A 21,351-nucleotide genomic window follows, 5' to 3' on the forward strand; every position below is an offset into this window, starting at 1 on the left:
ATATTGTACCACTAATTATTTTTAACACTTTTGTCTTTTAACCTGTATGCTAGGATATAATGTGATTTATATACCACAACTGCAGTATTAGAGTATTTTTGATTTTGACTATATATTTACCTTTACTAGTGAATTTTCTATTTTCATGTTTACCAATTTGTGTCCTTTCATTTCAGCTTTAAAACTTCCTTCACCATTTCTTGTAAGGCAGGTCTAGTGAAATTTCCTTAGCTTTTATCTGGGAAAGTCTATGTCTCCTTCATTTCTGAAGGACAACTTTGCTGATGAAGTTTGCAGCTTTTTCTTTGACCATTTTGAATATCTCATCTCACTCTCTCCTGGTCCGCAAGGGTTCTACTGAGAAATCTGCAGGTAGTCTTAGTGGGATTCCCTTATATATGCTGAACTATTCTTCCCTTGCTGCTTTAAAAATTCTGTCTTTGATTTTTGAGAGTTTGATCATAATGTGTCTCAGTGAAAATGTCTTTGGATTGAATATATTTGGAGATCTTTGAGCTTCATGTCCTTGAATGATCATCTCTCTCTCCAGACTTGGGACATTTTCAGCCATTATTTCTTTAAGTAAGTTTTCTTTCCTTTCTCTCTTCTCTTCTGGGACTACCATAACCTGAATGTTGTTTTGCTTGATGGTATCCTATAATTCATATAGGCTTATTTCACTCTTTTTTAAATTCTTGTTTCTTATTCTCCTATGACTGAATAATACCAAGAGATCAGTCTTCAAGTTCACAGATTCTTTGTTCTGTATGATTGGCTTAATGTTGAAGCGCTCTACTGAACTTTTCATTTTGTTTATTGTATTCTTCAGCTCTAGAATTTCTATTTGGTTCTTTTTTTACTTCTAACTCTGTTGAACTTCTCATTTTGTTCATGCATTGTTTTCTTGAATTCATTGAATTGTCTGTGTTCTCTTGAATCTCACTGAGTTTCTTTAAAGTAATTAATTTGAGGGGCACATGGTGGCTCAGTCAGTTAAGCAACTGCCCTTGGCTCAGGTCATGATCCCAGTGTCCTGGGATCAAGCCCCACACAAGGTTCCCTGCCCAGCAGGGAGTCTGCTTCTTCCTCTCCCTCTGCTCCTCCCCACCATTTGTACTCTGTCATGTGTGTTCTCTCTCTCTTTCTCTCTCAAATAAATGGATAAAGTCTTTTTAAAAATTTAATTTGAATTCTTTTTCAAGTAATGTGCATATTTCTATTTCTTTGGGATCACTTACTGGAAAATTACTGTGTTCCTATGGTGGTGTCATATTTCCTTGCCTCTTCATTTTTTTGATGCCTCTGTACTGATGTCGATGCATTTGAGGGAGTTGTCACCTCTGCAGTGAAGAAAATGTTCATTTCTGCACTATAAAACATGATAGTCACGAGCCACATATGGACATAAAGCATGTGAAATGGGCTAGTGTTACTAAGGAACTGAATTTTATTTAATAAAACTTAGTTTAATTTTAAATAGCCACATATAGTTGATGGTAAAGAAACAGACATCAGTCAATGAATAAAAGAATAAATTATCTTCTTAACAATTATATTAAGTAGATACTGTTATCTGTTCCTCACATATAAGGAAAGGTAGAGCACCAGAGAATAAATGACTTGCTTAAAGTTTCACAGCAAATAAATTGTGAAACTAGGATTTGAACCCAAGTACCCTACACTCAATTACTGCATGGACATGTGTTTTCTCAGATGATTTCACCTCAGTAATCTGGTTTTCAGGGTTTTGGTAAAAGTTTTATGTTGTGATGTATGACAATACAACAGGTTATGTGCCCAGTACCAATAACTAGTATCTGAAAAGCGTTACTTCCATGATGTAAATTATATCTTAAATATTTATTCAATTATATAAAACATATTTCTTATACAGGAAAAATAAGCAATGCAAATGTGCTTCTGAAGTAGTCTCATCCTTAAAGTTAATAGTAATCTATGCTACTTATTCACTTAACAGTGTATTTCTAATGCAGCAAGTAATAAAGAAAGCTTAAAGGTTACTCCTACTTCAGCACAACTAAACATTGGGAAATACATAAATTTGGAGACATAACAGTCTACAAAATATTCCAAAGAGCCCCTTTAGGGGAAAAAAAAAAGAGAGGGGTGGGGAATAAGGTCAGAAAAACTGTATCTATGGAACCAAGCCAGACCCACAGAAATGGATGGCTAAAAGGGCAAAGCTGACCAGGGGCAACTATTTTAGCAATGAAATTATTCTTTGACCAGTCACAAGTAAATCAGAAAGCTCCTAACCGTTCTGCTGATCAGAGACCCTCAGAAGGGTCTTCCATGTCCCAGGTCAATCGTATTCCTAAAGAACAGAAAGAAAGCAGAAACAAAATCCCCCTAAATTTTCTTCACTTTAGGTCCAGAGAACTTCCACTGAGTAAAATCAAGCAATGAGTTCACAAACAAAAATACCAAACTCAAGAAACCCGGTTTTTATGATTGAGAGCCAGAAGAAACAACTGGCAATACTTTTACTCCCAAGTATTATTTGTAGAGAAACCACAGGGAAAAAATAATAGAACTGCTGTGCATAAACTGTTTTAATAACAAACAAATAAAGCATAATTACAAAGTTGGCCAATCAATACAATACTGTTAGAAATAAACAAATTTGGAGGAGAAAGACAGAAGCCCTACCTATGAAAATTATAATTGTTAAAAGGTTATCCAAAAAAAGGGAAGAAAATAACCAACTGATTAAAAAGCAGATTAGAAGCAATTAGTTGTACTAGAAAATATGTCCAAAAATTACCTTCAATATAGCATAGAGAAACAAGGAATTGAAATGTGAGAGGAATGTTAAAAGACATAAAGAATAGAAGGAAAAGATCTAAAATACATTTCACTGGAATGTCAAAAAAAAAAAAAAAAGTAAATGTAGAAAAAGTGATATCCAAAGAGAAAATGGATGCAAAATTTCCAGAACTGATAAAAAATGTGAACCTATCAATCCAGGCAGCACATATTCCAGGTGGAATAAATGAAACAAAATAAAACAAAAAAGTCTAAGCTCTAAAATATTATTTTTAAAAACTCTAAAAATATAGAAGATAAAATTAAAAGCACCTTCAGAGACAAGCCAGAATACTCACAAAATTATGGCAATTATAAAAATAGCAGACTTCTCGACAACAATAGAAGTCAGAAGGTAGCAGAACAGGATCTTTAAAAGGTCAAGGATAAAAACAAAATTTTGTGCCCCACAAAAGTATCTTTTGCTAGATGATAATGATGATAAAAAGAATGATGATAAAATAAAATATTTTAAGTATAGGAACAGAGTTCACTACCAAGAGACCTCAGTAAATGAACCTCCAAAGACTGTATTTCAGGAAGAATAAATAAAGGATCCTGGAAGGACAATCTAATGTGCAGCCAAAACAATGATAAACCTGCATTTTCTTAATGTAAACAAATACTTTTTTAAAATATTAATTATCATTATACTTTTTAATTTGTAGAATTTTAAAAAAAAAAAAAAAAACAGAGGTGGACTTCTTCTCCAAACATAATAGAGGAACAAGGACCAGATTTACCTTGCTGCCTTAACCAAATAAAAATTTGGAAAAAATAAATAAAACACCATTCACAACAGGCAAAGCAGAATATTCCCTGGGAGGAAGAGAAAAATGAGGTAATTCCTATGACTGCCCTACTTTACTGCCTGCAGAGAATTTTTCAGCACAGAAAGAGATAAACTAAGCAGTGTCCCTGAACTGAAGAGACAGGGATGGTAGTCCAGGAAGGCCAAAGTGGCTAGAATTCCAAGGAATTATACAGTTGATTGGATGTGTAGAAAATGTAATTAAACAGCTATTACAAATAAAACTTCCTATGTTCAAGAAACTAGAAAATGCTGCAAAGGGTACAAGAATGCCTCCAGAAAGGGACATGTGGGTGGGTGCTGAGACGGTGTTAATGCAGCCCTCTGGAACACTGGAAGATGAGTGCCACCGGCTGTCCCAGCTGACTGCGAGTGCCGTCAGGAGAGGATGTGCGGGGCACTGGGGATCCTGCGTGACATGGGCTGCAGTTCACTCTTGAAGCAGGAATAAAAAAGCATTTTGGAACCAGGAAGAAAAGCCTCTTCTTCATTCAGTGTCTCTCCAATGCCATCTATTGAAAAGCTTAACATTGTCCTACCTGGCAAAAGAGAAACAATCACAGGGCTCAGCTCCAGCATCACAAAGCAGGGCAAAAAAGGATGGATATGGAGAAAAGAGATAAATTGACAACCAGTACAAAGAGTATATAAAACATTTAAATCTCTAGATTTCCACCTCTGTCATGGAAGATTCAATTTCAAGTTTCACTAATAAAAAAATAGAACTCTCTTGGGGTGCCTGGGTGGCTCAGTCGTTAAATTTTTTAAAAGATCATAGGATCCTGGGATCGAGCCCTGCCTTGGGCTCCCTGTTCCATGGGAAGCCTACCTCTCCCTCTCCAATTCCCCCTGCTTGTGTTGCCTCTCTCACTGTCTCTCTCTCTCTGTGTCAAATAAATAGATAAAATCTTTAAAAAAAAAAAAATAGAACTCTCTTTTAGCTTTTGATAAAAGGACAATGAAAATATAACTAATGAATAGAAGCTCAACTCTCCTGGCTTTTATTAGTAAAATGTCACATCTCTTTGTTTTTAGACTTAATTTTTGGGCTTATAGATAGCATAAATTGAGATATCTTAGTAAAATATATGTTATCTAATCCAAACATCCAGATATATTACATATGTAAAATAATATATATCTCTCATTATATTCATAAAATTACTTATTTACAAGTATGCATATGCACACACATACACAGGCACACACATACTTCACCATATTAGTTATCAAAGAAATACAAACTGAAGCAAAAATTAAGCACAAATTTTTTACCCATCAACTGACAAAAAAATAACTAACATCCAGTACTAGAGAGAGTGGAAAAAGGGAAGGCTAAAAACTGATGAAGATAAGCGTCTCCAATCACACATTTATATATACTGTAAAATCTGCTGTCAAGAATATAATCTAATTTTTAATTTGGTGGTTTGGTTGTAGAGGAGAATTTAGCTAAACAGTATTTGAAAAGTTCTCCATTTTTAAGTCCAAAGAAAGAGTAATGCAATTTTTAAAAGCATCATGTGTTTGTTCATTCTTTCAAATCTAGATCAGTGACAAAAACACTTGACAATAGCAGAATGAGAATAATCACTAGTCAATTTGTAGAGCCACCTACTCCAAATTCTTTACACCCATTTTACAAAATACATCTATCACAGATGGAAAACAATAGAAGCTAAAGCACATAACTAAGTCATTATGGCATGTGCAGAGTTTTTATTTGATTCTAAAAATAATAGTTGATTATAGTATTTGTGATAATAGAAGTTCTCTAATAAAAATTAAAACCATCAATTTTAATTGAACCTCTATTCATTTTTAATTAGAGCTGCCTACAATGAGTAAATTAAATCAACGAAGTAAATTTTAAATGTAATGAAATATAAAACAAATTAAGGTTAGACCTATAATCTACATACCCAGGAAGGTTTTCAGATACAAGAGAGAGTATCAGGAGTAAGTACTCTCTGCCTGGTATTTTCCATTCCTGAAGTAAGATGGAGCACCTGGCAAACTATGGTAGAATTCATCTAAATCTTTCTTACGGGTGTGATATGGTGACACCCGTGACCATAAGAGATGCTCTATTACAAGATTATGGTATTATGCATGAACGTAAACTGCAAGAACAGCCTTAACAATAAGATGTATGAATATGTCATCAGCTATTGATTGGTGTGAATTCTTAATGGAGATGTAATCTACATTAATTTTTAAGAATATCTGAAGGGAGCTTGCTTCCTTCTCTCTCTCTCTCTGCCTGCTTCTCTGCCTACTTGTGATCTCTCTCTCTCTCTCTGTCAAATAAAGAAAGAAAGAAAGAATATCTGAACCTCAGCTTCCTCATCTATAAAACTGAAATGATAGTATCTTTTTGGACTGTTTTCAGGATTAGCTATACCTTTATATATATATATATATATTTATATACATAAAATGTATATATACACATACACATATGACACAGTGAATGGGCATCCAATAAACATAGTTATTCCAATTGACAATAATGTAGTAATTTTAATACAGCATTACAGGTGGCACATAGGAGAGGACCTGCTATGCCATGTGGCTTCTTGCCTTCATGGTACTCACAGTCTACCAGAGAAAACAGATATAAATATGTAATTATAAATAATTAATAATTTCAAGCAGACAAAATGCTATGGAAAATAGAGAATATTTATAGAGGATGTACTGTGCAATGCATTTTACATATATCATAGTATCATTCCCATTTAAAGAAATGGGAGCATAGATTGGGAAACAGGCAGTCTGAATCCAAAGCCAGCACTTTAAACTACTATCCAAAACTATATCCAAAAAAAAAAAAAAGTAGTATGCAATACTCTGCATACATTTTTTATGAAGTTATAATCATAATATCATTTTTTAAATCACACTGGCAGCAGTGCAGATGATGAATTGGAGAGGAATAAAACCGAACACATCAGAGTACTGGAAGCATCCAAGTGAGAAATGATTAGTACTAGAACAAAGTCAGTTGTAGTAAGAATGAGAGAAGAAAACAAACTGACGAGCTATTGAGGTAGAATTGTGACTAGATATGAAAGTGAGGGAAAGGGATAGCTCAGCACACGGCCACCAGAGAGACCTGGCTACCAAGCACTTCTATAACTGAAGATTTATCCAACCCTGACCCATGATTTCATTTCCACCCCTCCCCACGCATTCCCACCCTTAGCTATAACATATGCATCACTGCTGCAGACATAACAAAATAGCATTGTATACCAATCAAATATTTAGCCTATATTTAAAGAAAATCTCTGAAATCTTTCACTAAAAAAAAAAAAAAAATGATCCGGAAGCTCTGTTTCAACAAAGAAATAGAATACTAAACTGACTTTTCATTTTACATAAATCATGGTACTCATTTGGTCCTAAGAATATCTTGATTGAACACACAAAAAAATGATGGCTACTGAATTCACAAACTGTTAACTAAAAACGAAAGGTAAGCAGCTTACCCAATGATAGAAGTAAAATTTCAGACCAATCCTCAGAAGAAATTTTTAGGCATTACTTGATGCCATTTTTTAATTAACAGCATTAGCTAGACAAAGGGTCTTTTCTTGGACTTTAGGGCTGCAGAATTCTATACAATTATGCATGCTTTAGCATGTAAAATGATTTAATTTACATTTAAAATTCCAATATGAGGGGCATCTGGGTGGCTCAGTGGATTAAAGCCTCTGCCTTTGGCTCAGGTCGTGATCCCAGGGTCCTGGGATCGAGCCCCAAAGGGGCTCTCTGCTCATCAGGCAGCCTGCTTCCTCCCTTTCTCTCTGCCTGCCTCTCTGCCTACTTGTGATCTCTTTCTCTGTCAAATAAATAAATAAAACCTTTAAAAAAAAATTTCCAATATGAGGGGCACCTGGGTGGCTCAGTCAGTTAAGTGTCTGACTTTTGAATACGGCTCAGGTCACAATCTCAGAGTCATGAGATTGAGCCCTGAGTCCAGCTCTGTGCTCAGCCTGGAGTATGCTTGAGATTCTCTCCCTCTCCCTCTCTCTCTCTCAAATAAATAAATCTTTTTTTTTTTTAATTCCAAAATGAAAGTTGGAAAGGTAAAATACAATATATTCCATTCTTTGATATTTTGGCCAAATTTGTTTAAAAATTAAATCAAAATGAAAAATCTGAAAGTTTCTTTTTTTACTCAAATTATCTGAGAAGTGAAACAATTTGTGATGGTTTTACCTGGAATGCATCACTATAGTTAGAAATACACATGAAATTAAATATTCAGTATTTTATTTTAGATAAATTATTATATTTTTTAGAAGATTTTATTTATTTATTTGTCAGAGAGAGAGAGAGCGCACACACAAGCAGGCAGAGTGGCAGGCAGAGGCAGAGAGAAGCAAGCTCCCTGCAGAGCAAGGAGCCCAATGCGGGAATCTATCCCAGGACCTGGGATCATGGCCTGAGCTGAAGGCAGTGGCTTAACTGACTGAACCACCCAGGCATCCCAAGACAAATTATTATTTTAGCTAATATTATTGTTTTTCTATCCTCTCCCAATTCTGAGGACACTGGACTGAGTTCAGTGGAGCCTGAGGCTAAATTGAACAAGAGGGAAGATGGAGGGCAGAGATGGGGTATAGAAATCTGTTGGCAGAACCATCAAAGTAAGAAAGAGAAAGAAAGAGAAATCAGGAAGTAGAGTCAATGTCGGAATTATAAATACACTAGGATCAGAGCTCTCCAACTTTTTGATCTTGGACTCTCTCTACACTCTTGAAAATTACCAAGAATCCCAAAGAACTTTTATTTATGTTGGTGATATCCATTGACATTTACCGTCTGGGATATTAAAACTAGGAAGTTTTGAAAATATTTAATAATTCATTTAAAAATAACGATAATCCCATATCATGCAAGCATAAACAATGTATTTGTGAAAAATAATTATATTTTCCCAAACAAAAAAAAAATCATTGTTTCACATTTCTGCAAATCTCTTTAAAGTCTGGCTTATTAGAAATCAACTAGCTTCTCATCTTTCTTTCTGCATTCAATCTGTCTCTATATCATATCTTATGAAGCCTCTGTACACCCATATGAGAATGGATAATTCAAAAGGCAAATAACATTTTTGAATTATTATGGAAATAGTTTTAACATCACAAACTCCCTTGATAGGGTCTTGAGGATCCCAGAGGTCCTAAGTCCCAGGACCATACTTTGAAAAAGACTGTCTTAGACAAACATATTTTAGAAGGTGGCAAATAAAAGTGATTTGCAGACCAGCGTAAAAACAAAGCCCATAAGCATAGTGGCTCTTCTTACGCCTCTGTCCCCTATGAATTTGGGGCTTCAACAGAACTAGAATTTCAATGGAGCCAAGCCTGTGGAGACCATTATCCATTATCTTATCTCCAAGTGTAAATATAGAATCAACTCTATAGAATTTCCTCCAGATAATCATGGCTCTGAAAGCACCAGCAGGAAAAACTGCTTTTGCCTGCATAAAACAGAGAATGTCCTGACAAGCTAATAGTAAACATCTACTGAAATAATTACATAATCAAGATTAGGTCATGGCTTTACTTCAATACAATAGCTATGGTAAGATAATGGAAAGCACTGCTTATGGACAGTTCTCTTTCCTGAAGAGCTACAACATAGATAACCACACATTTAAAACAGTATGAAGATACTACCTTCTGGAGACAGAATATGAAACAAAAGCCTCTTAAAGTCTCCCCCAACTTATGAGTTCTTGAGTATTTTTATCCCATTGAAATGGGCTCTGATACATCTGACATTTCCCCCTTCACACACTTTTCTAATTGATGTACAAAAATTGCTGTAAATATCCATTTATAGTTTTCCTCATTTTTCCTTTTAATCCTTCTGTTTTCAGTGTTTGTGTGCCACTTCCAGGCCCTACTCTGGTTCTGCTTTCATTCGATTATATTTAGTGTTCCCCACATCTCTCCACACATCTATATGTGAGTTTACATTGTGAAATACAAAAATATAATTAAATGTCACACATTCTTGTGCATTATAAAGACAATAGCAACCCAAACTATGAATAAGCTGAAAGAGAGGGAAAACATAATGACTTCCAAAGACAAACAATTGTGAAATAGACACTTGCATATTACCTCAAAGGCAAAAGTACTTAAGTTATTTCAATACTTTAGGTTCTGCTTGTATCATCAACCACCCACTTGTTCTCTCTCAATCTATAAACCTTGGGGAGGGAGAAATAATGATAAATTGAAACTTTCCCTGAATAAATACATCTGAATGACTTCGTAAAGACACCAAAAAAATAATAATAATAATAAAAAATTAAGAAGGTGATAAATAAGGCTTTTTCATTTAAAAGGAAAAAAAAAGATATCAAAGAATAGAGTTTAACTCTTGTATAATACAGTCAGTTACAGCTTTCTAAATCAGCCAAGGGCTGTAGCTAGGCAACATGATTCTTCACTGTGCTCAAAAAGGGGGCTGCCAAGCATCAGTAGCCTCATTTCTCACTGAAAGCTTTGACAAGTTTCCACCATATTTTATATAATTGTAGCAGAGGGAGTGCCAGATTAGATCTGATTTGCTGTCATAATGGGATTTTTCCCACATAAGCTAATGATGCAAAGCTATATTTAACCCCCCAAAAGTCACCCTCAAGCACTTACTGTATATTCTGATTGCTTCTCATATCGAGAATTGGACAAGTAGCAATTTTTCTGCTACTGAATATGACAAAAGCAAAGGTTTAATAGGTAGATTTTTTTCTCCTGATGGGCTCCATTATAAATTTAGCTACATATTCCAAATATGTTCACTGACTTCTCTCACCAAATTGAGATCAAGAAAGTCTGTTACTTTGAGTTCATACCCATCGGTATATACGAGTCACTTCTCTGCCCCAGTCTACTCCAGTTGGCTGAATATGCTGTTAATTTCCCAACTTTAGGCTGGGTACCACTCTAACCCTAGGTCACAGAGAAGTTTGGGAGCATTTAAGGCATTTGTCTTCACCGACCTCTGTCTAAGGAGATGGATTATACCTCTTGAATCCTATTTCAAACTGGATATTTCTACCATCCCAAGTCATGCCATAACTTGAAACAAGATACCATCACTGGCAAGAAACTTCTGATGTGGCCAGTCACACACCTACACAATGGAACCTTCTATATATTGGCTCCAATCCAAATCTTTGTGTGAGCTTGCCACATCTTTTGGAAATTTGTGTTGGCATCTGGAGAATTAAATCAGTTTTACACACAAGATTCTAGCATGTCTCCTAGCTGTCTCCCATGCGCAAAACTACAACGCTAACAGTATCAGCCTATGGGCCACTACCATTTAGTCATTCTCTTTCCAAACAACCAATCATCACCTATACAGTAGTCCCTCCTTGTCCGCAGGACATACATCCCAAGACCCCAGCAGATGCTTGAAACTGTAGATAGTACCAAATCCTATATATATGCCATGTTTTTTTTTTAACTATACATAGATACTTATGGTAAAGTTTAATTTATAAGTTAGACACAGTATGATATTAACATTAATAACTAATAATAAAACAAAACAATTATAATAATATACTATAATGAAAGTTATATGAACAGGTCTCTCTCTTTCTCAAATACGTTATTGTATTCCATTCACCCTTCTTCTTGTGATGATGTGAGATGGTAAAATATCAATGTGAGGGGATGAAGTGAGGTGAGTGACATAAACATTGGGGCATACTGTCGGGCTGCCACTCACTTTCTGACAACAGGTCAGAAGGAAGACCATCTGCTTCTAGACCACAGGTGAATGCAGGAAACTGAAAGTGAAACTGCAGATAAGGGGGACAGCTGTACCACCTCTCTAGAGTTTCAATCCCTGACCTACCATTTTCTGGTTTTATGACCTTAGTTAAGTTACTTAAAGCTATTTTAAGTCTTAGTTTCCTCACCTAGAAAATAAGAACAAGCATACCGAGTTCATAGCATAATTATTAAGTAAATGTCTTATTATCATTAAATAATTATTTTCTTATACAGAAACGAAAAAACAAACTTGTATCAACAGGACACTTCCTTTCTGGGGATCTCACAGACTTTTCAACCTTGGGCTAAAAAAAACTTAGTTAACCAGCAAGTATGAACAAAAGTGACTGTACCTACAGCACTCGTAAGATCTTATAAGAGTTTCATCTTTTTTTTTAGAAAAACATTTTATGTAGTGCATAAAGTTCATAAAATAGAAACCTATAAATCAAGACTTAATGGTTTATCTCAGATAAATAGGTAAATGATGTAGATAGAGGGACAGATATAGACAGACCTATCTGAGAGTCCATTCACCTTGAATAGACGGTAGCACTGTCCTTTGTACATTATAATTCATAGACTTCAGAGGTGCCAACATTAGGTCAACAGGTTCAAGGTTGATGATACAATGCAATGACATGGCATTATACAAAAGAGTGTTATTCAGGAACAGATAACCAAATATCACGACCCTGTCACAGCTGAAAAAAACAGGTTTATCTCCTACTCTAAGGTATCTGATTCCTTCATAAGTAAAGGAAGCAAATTAGCTTAAAGAAAAATTAATGACAGGGCGCCTGGTTGGCTCAGTGGGTTAAGCCTCTGCCTTCGGCTCGGGTCACGACCTCAAGGTCCTGGTATCGAGCCCCACATGGGGCTCTCTGCTCAGCAGGGAGCCTGCTTCCCCCGTCTCTCTCTCTCCTCCTGCCTCACTGACTACTTGTGATCTCATTCTCTCTCTGTCAAATAAATAAATAAAATATTTTTTAAAAAAAGAAAAAGAAAAATTAATGACACTCCCCTGTACTGCCTCCTTTCTGCTCAGATTGTCCTGGATCAACAATCCAATGTTAGCTAAACATCTTTTGGCTTTTCCTTCTCACTTCCATCAAAATTACTAGTCCCACATCACCATGCCCAAAGTGCTTAATGAGTAATTGGAAATCGAATCCTATAAGCCAGCTCAAGTGAAGGTGGCAATGATGAATAGTAGTTTGCTCTACCTTTCTCACAGAGAAAAATCAGAAAATCTCATTTGGGAAATATCAGCCACAACCACAGGCAGTGAGAGTGTTCAGGGTATTATCAATGCAAGGAAAATCAGAGTTTTTAGATGGAAGCACCTTTTAGTGTCTTCCTTTACAATGTACTAGGAGTATAAAACCTTAGGGCTGCAGACAAGCTTAAGAGGCATCAAGTCCAACTATACAGTCATGCTGCATGAAATTTTCATGAGCTCTGCAAAATTTTGTCAAGTGGTACCTTTCACTGTTGAAAATACTAAAGCCTATAGCATTCTCATCAAGTGGTCATCTTGGCCCTGTGTGATTAAACTCCAAATCCATATTTATAATTTCATAGTTTAAAATATATACTTCAATATTTTAAAACTTTCTTTGATTTTCTTTTTTTCTTTTTTTTTAAGATCTTATTTATTTGACAGAGAGAGAGACAGCAAGAGAGGGAACACAGCAGGGGGAGTGGGAGAGGGAGAAGCAGGCTCCCCGCCAAGCAGGGAGCCGTCAATCCCAGGGGACCACGATCTGAGCCTAAGGCAAATGCCTAACAACAGAGCCACCCAGGCACCCCTATATATTCTCAATTTTTGAACAACTATGATTGTTAAAATATTCCACTTACGCTGAGCTAAACAGAGCCTTCTGTTGTTCCTACTGGCTTACTGGTAAGTAACAGCCTAGCCCCTGGCTCCTTTCAGAAAAAAAAACATAGTCACATAATAGCTACTTTCATGTTTGAAAACAGTTGTCAGATCATTCCTGGGTCTTCTCCTCCCTAGAAAAACATCTTTAATTTCTTTGAGTCTTCAAAAAACAATGTTTCAAAGCCCTTACTAATACTATCATTCAATTTCTATATTCCTCATCACACTGTTCTAGGTGTTTTCTGTTAAGTTTAGACTCCAGTGAGATGTGAACCTCTCGACATCTCGAGAAAGACCTACAACTAAGACTGGCTTTTGCTCTTCCTGTTTCACAGCCAAACCATACTACGGACCCAGACTGAACTTTCAACTGTTCTCTCAAATATTATTGTTTGCATGTGCTACAAATAAACCATTTTATTCTTCCTGTGTTTGAAAAGATAGATTTTTGTGCTCATATTCAGGATCTTACCTTTGTTCCTATTAACTTTCATTAATAGAGCTGTCCATTTCTCCAACTCAGCAAAATCTTTCTAGTCTCTGATTTTTAACTTCTGATGTATTTATTCTTAATTATTTGCCACTTATATCATTTTGCAAAGAACTGATGAACTTTCTGACCAGCACAAGGCTCTACAACAAACTGCTACAAGCTTCACTGTTAACATCAGTCCATTTAATCTCTTCCTATGTATAGCTTTAGACTTAAACACAAATCCAAAACCTAAGCTTAATTCCTCTCTTCAGTGGGAGAAATGTGACACTTTTACAGTTGATACTTAATGCAATGCCTATATACCATGTCTAAAGTGACACCGACACAGGACAATATCCCATCATCTCAGCTACCCAATTCCTAAAGTTAAATGTGCGTTGGAATCTAAAACTCCCCGTACATACTCCCTCCTAATCCAAAGTAGATTTATCCCATTATATGTTTCCTAGAAAATAATAAGAACTGTAAGATAGTCATAAAAAAAAAAAAAAAATGTGCTCTGGGATGCCTGGGTGGCTCAGTCGGTTAGGCATCCAATTCTTGATTTCCGCTCAGGTCATGATCTCAGGGCTGTGGCACTGAACCCACTTTGGTCTCCATGCTCAACAAGGAGTCAGCTTGAAATTCTCTCTCCCTCTCTCCCTCTGACCCTCCCCCTGCAAACTCATATGTATGCTTTCTCTCTCTCTCTCTAAAATAAATAAATTTCAAAAAAATATGTTCTGGGATCAAACAAATCTGACCTCTAATTCCAATTTTGCCCATTACTAACTGTTTGATTACAGGCAGGTTATTTAACTTCTCTAGGCCTACCAGTCTCATTGGTCAAATGGGGATTATAAAGATAAAATTAATGCACATAAAACATGTGGAACAAAGCATATAGAACAAATCTTGACCCAAAGCAAGTGCTACTAAGTAGCTGCATCCCTTATTGGTATTAATATTAAAAAGAAGCTTTATTTTTAAGATTTTGATAAAATATCTTGAGTTGAAACAACAGAAAAGTGAAACCCATTCATCATCTTTACTGTGGATTCATCCACTTCCAACTGTAACCTTTAATTTGGGGAGGTTGTTTGCATTGACAATCCTCCCTGTGAGCCAAAAATGAAAAAGTAGTCTCTGAATATAACAACGAATCTGCCACCTCCTAATAGATACTCTCGGGATTCTTCAAACTGACTGTCTCCATCCTCCGCTCCCCAGCTCCATTAACTTCTACATAGAGGTACCATGAACAATGAAAATATAGATTTTTTTTTCCCTTGAGATTGCGTATGCCCTCTCCCTTTCAGCCTACCCACCTACGACAAATAATGAGCTACCTTATGCAAATCACTCTGCACATAATTCCCATAGTTACAAATTTCACTTCTTAAAATTAAAAGGAATTGTTTGGAGGGTAAGAAAGGAATGAATGAAACAAGTTGGGATCGAGAGGGAGACAAACCATAAGAGACTCTTAATCTCACAAAACAAACTGAGGGTTGCTGGGAGGTGGGGGGTAGGGAGAGGGTAGTTGGGTTATGGACATTGGGGAAGGTATGTGTTATGGTGAGTGCTGTGAAGTGTAAGCCTGGCGATTCACAGACCTGTACCCCTGGGGATAATAATACATTATATGTTAATTAAAAATTTCTTTAATTTTTTAAAAATTAAAAGGAATTGTTTTCAGGGGAAAAAAAGTTTGGTGGCTTCATATTAGTTTTCTACTCATCTACTACTACATTCCAAAAAGATTTTCTCACATAATATTATTTCTCTCTATCCCAAAATTCTTATTAATCCTGAAATCATGCTGGAGGACTTCATTATTTTCCTTACTATAGATCATAGATATCATAGATATCATTCCCTGTCAACAAATGAAGAATGATGTTTTAAATAGTATTGTGTTTTTTGCCTACATCATAACTTATTTAACCAATTCGTATTGTTATACACTTAAGGTATTTCTAAATTTTTATTATAACAAATAATACTGTAATAAGTAATCCAGTACATATACACTTAGGCCAGTTGTTAATATTTCCTTATAAAGCTTATTCAAAGTAGAAGTGGAAGAAAAAGAACAGATGGGACAAAGAAGAATGCAATTCTTTTATTTTCTTTTTTTTTTTTTAAGCTTTTATTTATTTATCTGACAGAGAGAAAGAAAGTGAAAGAGAAAATACAAGCAGGGGCAGAGGAAGAGGGAGAAGCAGGTTTCCTGCTGAGCAGGGAGCCCGATGTGGGGCTGGATCCCAGGACCCTGGGATCATGACCTTAGGCAAAGGCAGGCACTCGACAACTGAGCCACCTAGGCGCCCCAAGAATGTAATTCTTAATGGTGATACATTTTTACCATATTTCCAGAAAGTCTGAGAAAAATCTGCATCCCTATCAATAATTCATGAGAATGTCTATTTTGCAAAAACCTCACCAACACTGAGCATTATAATTTTTTTTTACTCTTTGCCAATTCAATAAATTGTGTAAATTCTTGCACTTCTGGAAGATGTGCAAACACTTGTCTTTAAAGATAGGGGTTATTCATTCCTGTGTCTCAAAAACTAATGTATGGTATTTTAGTCACTTAGCAAAGTTAGTATTTAGAAAAGTTAAAGTCAATTGACATATTTTTAAGCTCCCTGGTTCCCTCTAGAATGGAATGATTTCTTTTAAATTATGGATTTCCTCTGTCTTGGTCACCACTGTATATCTCAAGACACTAAAACAGTGCTTGGCATATAGCAGTTGCTAATAAATATACATTGAATGAATGAAAACAATGAATTTGAATTAATCTATTGGAAAATGTGTCCCATGTAAAAGAAAACATCTGCCTTGTTAATTATAATAATAAGTATCCATAAGAATAATTGTTCAGCGAATTTTTTTTCTTGACAGAGATCACAAGTAGGCAGAGAGGCAGGCGGGGGCGGGGGGGAAAGCAGGCTCCCCACCGAGCAGAGAGCCTGATGTGGGGCTCAATCCCAGGACCCTGAGATCATGAACCGAGCCAAAGGCAGAGGCTTTAACCCTCTGAGCCACCCAGGCATCCCTGTTCAGTGAACTTTTAAAGTGGGCCTCAAACAGAGAAACCCAGGATACTTATTTAGAGGTGAACAGACTAAAGTCAGAACTGGGCAGCATGAGGCAATGCTCGAAATAGCAGTCCAAGACTTGACCAGAACCTAACATACAAACCAGCTTTCAGCTAGGCATAAGGAAAAAGTACAGTCTTCCAATAGTGATTTTAGATTTTCCTATCAGAGATTCCCTTATCCCCTTGTCCCTTTTCATCTCTGTCCCTGTCCCTTCCCTGCATCTCTCTTTCCCCCAACCACAAGATGGCGGTGGCCACTGCTGAACTCTTGGCCAAGGTGCTGAAAACATCTTTCTGTAACAGAGAAAGTCAGATTTCCCTTAAGGGACTTTTTAGGTACCCTGGTACTCTTATTTGGGAACAGTAACCCTACTTTGGGAACAATTCCAGAATATCTAGTCCAAATAACTCTCAGGAGCATACTGAAAAGCTCTGGAAAATATAATCAGTTTCTAATAATTTAAGAAAAAAGGACTGTGTAACAAAATCAAACAAGTTAGGGCTTTATGAACTTCAGAAACAAATGGGAATCCATAGAGTAGTGGTATGGCCTTTTTTTGTTAAGCCTAGTAAAGCAAGAATACTTGACTAAATCAGGGACTATTTAGCCCAGGAGAAAGAAGACTTCAAAGCAGACTGACAGCAATCTTCAAATATCTGAATGAATAACTACTAGCAAGAAAAAATAATCTTAACTCTATTTTTGGGCAATTCCAATGGGAGAAATCAAAAGCAATGGCTGTATGTTAGAGGGAGGCCATCTAGCAAGAGTGAGCTGCTTCCATTAATTCAACAAATGTGTCAGGTACTGCAAAGCACCAATGAACACCTGATCATTGCCCTATATTCTAGCAGAAGAGTGTGAGTTCACATTAACCACATTTTGTATTAGTCATGAAGGGAGAAAGAAGTTTTCCTACAAATAAAGAATAAATTTAAATATCTAAAAGATTGCCAGTATTTACTTTTCTCCATTTACTGAAAGATTTTTACAGTTTTCAGGGTAAAATAATGGCATTAAAAATTTGCAAGTTTCTTAATACTTATTTTCTTTTTTAAAAAGATTTTATTTGGGGTGCCTGGGTGGCTCTGTGGGTTAAGCCGCTGCCTTCGGCTCAGGTCATGATCTCAGGGTCCTGGGATCGAGTCCTGCATTGGGCTCTCTGCTTAGCAGGGAGCCTGTTTCCTCCTCTCTTTCTCTCTGCCTGCTTCTCTGCCTACTTGTGATCTCTCTCTGTCAAATAAATAAATAAAATCTTTAAATTTAAAAAAAAAGTATAAAAATAAACTGAACTTAGAGACCTATAATCATTGCATTACTAAGTATTAAACTAAGATTTTTTTAAAATGATGAAGCATAATTGTGAATCAGTTAATTTATTGTTATCATTAAAGATATAATATTTATAATATACAATATACATTAAAATATTATTTATCTTTATCTCAACCTAAGTTTTTAATGAATATATAAAATATATAAATATAAGAAAAAACTCATATTTTCTAGATTAAAAATACACATATAGTATGGATGGATACTTAGAGCATTTTTACTAGTAGAATATAATCAAAAAATTTCAAGTCACTGTCCTACTTTATTTTTTTTTTAATTTTTTATTTTTTATAAACATATATTTTTATCCCCAGGGGTACAGGTCTGTGAATCGCCAGGTTTACACACTTCACTGTCCTACTTTAAATAGTGATTTTTAAAAAATCCTTATAATGGAAACAAAGCAAAAGAAAACCTTTAAAACAAAAATGAATACCAATTTATTTTAGCGGTTTTTTTTGTTTTTTTTTTTTTTATTTTAGCGTTTTTTAATAAACTATTCTGTAAGAGAGGATTTGGTGTACTCAGCACAAACAATGTTATGAAAATAGGCCAAGAATTATTTAAATGAATACTGACAACATGATCAAGTCCCTGTTGCAATGATCCGGACAACTTACAAAAACAGCCAGAACAATCCTACAATCCAGTTCAGGATGTTGGTTCAGATCCTGTTTTACTTTGCCCTCCAAAAAATACTAAGTGGCTTCCTAGTTCCTGTTAGGACCCAAACTCACTGAGAAATTATTTTCTTCACAAATCATTCCATGCCCTTCTAAAATATTCCTGAGGTTTTGTCATTGGTCACATGCCACTTACCTATTTCCAATATCAGACTCATTGTTCTGGTTTACAATACCTTGAAGGCTAAAAACTTAACACACCAGAAACATTTTAAAAGTGAAAAGTTTGCCTCCATAGAACTAAAATGTGTGACTTCCACTAGAGTTCGTAAAAGAGGAGTATTAAACATTGGCAAGATAAAACCCACAATAATATGTTTCTAACTATATAGATATTCATCAAGATGAATATCCTACACCCTACAAACGTCATGTTAACGACTTCCCAACATAAGCCAGTTTATATAGGGATCCTTGGGGTCCATAACAGAAAATATGTGACTGGAGGGCCAGTGAGATAAGAAATACCCAGGTGATTTTTCTGTTTTCCCAAGCACCAAAAAGGTCAATAGAAGCCAATTCCTCATCTCCAATTCACATCAGTACAGGGAAGGTGTGAAAGAACACTGCTAGTCCCTAGACTGAAGATGTGGTGTGGAATTATTACAGATGCCTAGAGTGACCAGCACCAACTACAGGAGCTTAAGGAAGCCCAGCAAAACAGTGTGAAGGGCTCCATGGCAGTCCTGCATGAGTCAGACTACCCACCAAGGGCCTCTCGGGCCCAACCCAGGACACCTATGTCTCCCACTCCCAATTTTAGCACCTGGCAAGGGAAGGTATTGGAGAGATGCAGAGTCTAAGTCAAAATCTGCATTTTGTACATTCACTGTTTATTGATGTTATTTTTGATCAGTGATCCCCTTTTGACAACATTTTTAAATGAGTTTCATTGAACTGTCAGTCTTGTAGAATACGTTTTCTCAGATTTTCCTGTAGGAATCTAATAAATATAATGCTCATATACACAATGCAAAATGTTACTTATTTCAATGTAATCCTTCTTAGCCAGAACAGAAGCTAACATTTTATCTTGAAATAATTTAGTGTATTTCAAAGCTTTAAAAAGACACAACACCCAGAAAATTAATCCTGGTACAATGAAAATAAATCACTCAGAAAGATAAAGAGATTCTTGCAATATAACCGTCTAGTCAAATAGATGTGTTGTAAGGAAAACAAATAAATAAACAAACAAATACACCAAGATTATTAGAGGCAAGCAGCAACTGTAACAATCTGAAAAGTGAATCCCACCTTGCTTGTAGACAGCCTGCTTATTCCAACCACCCAGGAGCACCAGTGAAACAAGGCTATACAGAAATAGTCACACTACAACACCCTTGCAGAAAAAATTCCACTCTGGCTAAAAGACAAACCTAAATGGTTATATGCTATTGGCATAGAGATAATAATCAGGCTAAAGATGTTCACTAGACCAGTGATTGAAATTCGTATCTTTAGAAATGCCAGAACCACCCAAAGGGAAGTGGAAACTCAGGAAAGTTCAAAATCAAAAGAACAAAGAGTGAAAGGAAGCAAAAAGAGGACCTTGAACTATGAATTGACAAAACCGAAACATTTCACTTACGTCATCTGAGTCCCAATTAGGGGGTGGGGGTAGTGAAGGAAATGAGGGCTGTGTTGAGGGGTGGTTTGTGGAGATGTACAGAACTGTGGGAGGGGCTATAGGGATGTGTGGGACTGTACAGGGGGCACTACGGAAGTGAGGGTTACAGGGATATTTGCAGGGATGTGTGATGGATTTAGAGAGATGTAGGGAGTCATGAGGTTTTCTAAAGCTTTTAGGGGGTAGGAAGGTGGAAGAATATTGCGGTAGAGCACTATGTATTGAATCATTATATTGTACACCCGAAACTGATGTAACACTATTAACTCTGCTGCAAGAAAAATAAAATAACAACAAATAACAAATAAAAAGCATCATATCAGATAGAAAAAATATATACTATATAAAACCACCTTTTGCAAGAACAAAAAATTAAAATTGAAGATTTAAATTACTACATTTATGGCAATCTCCCCTGTATTTTAAATAAATTAAGCTGACTTTCCTCACAAATCCATGGACTCGAAGTTGGGACAGTTCAAGTATTTATTTAGGATCAGAATATTTATTGTACTGTTGTTTCACAGCATTTGGGGACCTGAGAGATAGATTATTGAAAATGAAATCAGGATGTCATCACATTTCTTCTTTCAAACCACAAAAGACACGTAACAGCCTTATTTCCAGAAGTATGATCTCTTTGACTAATTTTTTAAACCAATCAGAGTCCCAGGAAATCAAGCACAGACAAGAGATTAAAATTGGAAAAACATACACAAATATACGTATTTCTTATCCCAGTCCCTGAATAATTTTCTTTTTGTTCTAAAATTTGCCCTGCC

The 21,351-nt window shown here is 35.8% G+C and overlaps 1 protein-coding gene across 1 annotated transcript in view; it reads right to left on the minus strand.

Moving 5' to 3' along the window:
- The window catches only part of GPR158 (G protein-coupled receptor 158), a 429,043-nt gene that overhangs the window by 375,780 nt on the left and 31,912 nt on the right, over window positions 1-21,351 (minus strand). The gene's annotated exons all lie outside the window — the stretch shown is intronic.

Source organism: Mustela lutreola, chromosome 8 (genome assembly GCF_030435805.1).
Source record: "Mustela lutreola isolate mMusLut2 chromosome 8, mMusLut2.pri, whole genome shotgun sequence".
Classification (NCBI taxonomy): Eukaryota; Metazoa; Chordata; class Mammalia; order Carnivora; family Mustelidae; genus Mustela; species Mustela lutreola.